We start from the raw sequence: 1270 nt of genomic DNA, 5'->3' as shown, positions 1-1270 counted from the left end.
AGACAGTGACTGTTCATCTTAGAAACGAAATGACTGGGGGTGGGGGAATATGACATAGGTCTATAAAATCTTGAGTAATGAAGAGAAAGACAAGAACTTAGGGTCTCTTGATTAAATTAATAGGCTGTAGGTTTAAAACAAACATAGGTAAGAATGTCACATAACACAAAGTCAACCAGTGGAACTCATTGCCATGGGATGTTGTGAAGGCCAACATTATAACTGGCTTAGAATAGAATTAGATAAATTTATGGAGGACAGCTCCCACTGGATATTAGCCAAGATGGTCATGGATTTAACTCCATGCTGTTGGTTTTCCTAAACCTCCAAGTATCGGAAACTGGGACTGGGGATGGATCACTCAAAATTACCCTCTTCTGTTTCCTTTGAAGCATTTGGCACTGGCCACTGTCAAAGACAGGATACAGGGCTAGATGGTCCATTGGTCTGACCCAGTATGGCTTTTCTTATGCTCTCATTAATTTCCCTACCATTGTGAGGACCACAGGCATTGGACCACCTTGTTGCCTCCTATTGTCTGCCTGTGGCTATAATAGTCAAATGTCCTGTGGGCTATAATTCTTTGGTATAATTTCAGCTGTTTTTGTGTGTGTGTGTGTGTGTTAGTTGGCTGTTATTGGTGGTGGTCCCTTATGGCTTTAAATTGTATGACTCTAACATGCACCAATTACCAAACTTGCACAGGCAACCATTTGTGCAACATTTACAGTGGCAGTAAACTGGCAGGATGCTGAGCTCAGGCAATATCCCAGCATTTTAAGTCTAGCTAGCTAACTTTGTACATCCAGGGATTAGTGCTTGAAACCCATAAATGAAGTTTAGTGCATACTCTTTTTGAAAATTTGGCCGTAAAAGCTTCTAAGATAAGAAGAATTTGTCACCATCTGCCAACTACAAAATGTATTTATTTTGAAACTTTTGAATTACCATTTGTATTTCTAAGTTATGGGGCAAGATGAAAGGTATAAAGGGACTAAACAACCTTCACAACTGCTCAGGTCAGCTTATAAATGAAGCCCATCTAGAGTCATCCTTATAATCTAGAACCATAAAAAGATTAATTCAGAAAAAAATATTTTCAATATTAAAAATATATTCTCTCACAAATGAATGGCCTTACAGATAGGATGCCTATAGTGGTAAGGTAAACATCCTTTGTGATGGGGCAAGGCCAGATGGCTACAGTAAAGTATTGAGAAACAGGTATATTAGCCTATTGGCATCCCAGGGGGTGGGCGGGCGAAGCCCG

Source organism: Chelonoidis abingdonii, chromosome 15 (genome assembly GCF_003597395.2).
Source record: "Chelonoidis abingdonii isolate Lonesome George chromosome 15, CheloAbing_2.0, whole genome shotgun sequence".
Taxonomy (NCBI): domain Eukaryota; kingdom Metazoa; phylum Chordata; order Testudines; family Testudinidae; genus Chelonoidis; species Chelonoidis abingdonii.
Note: the sequence above shows the minus strand (reverse complement) of the source record.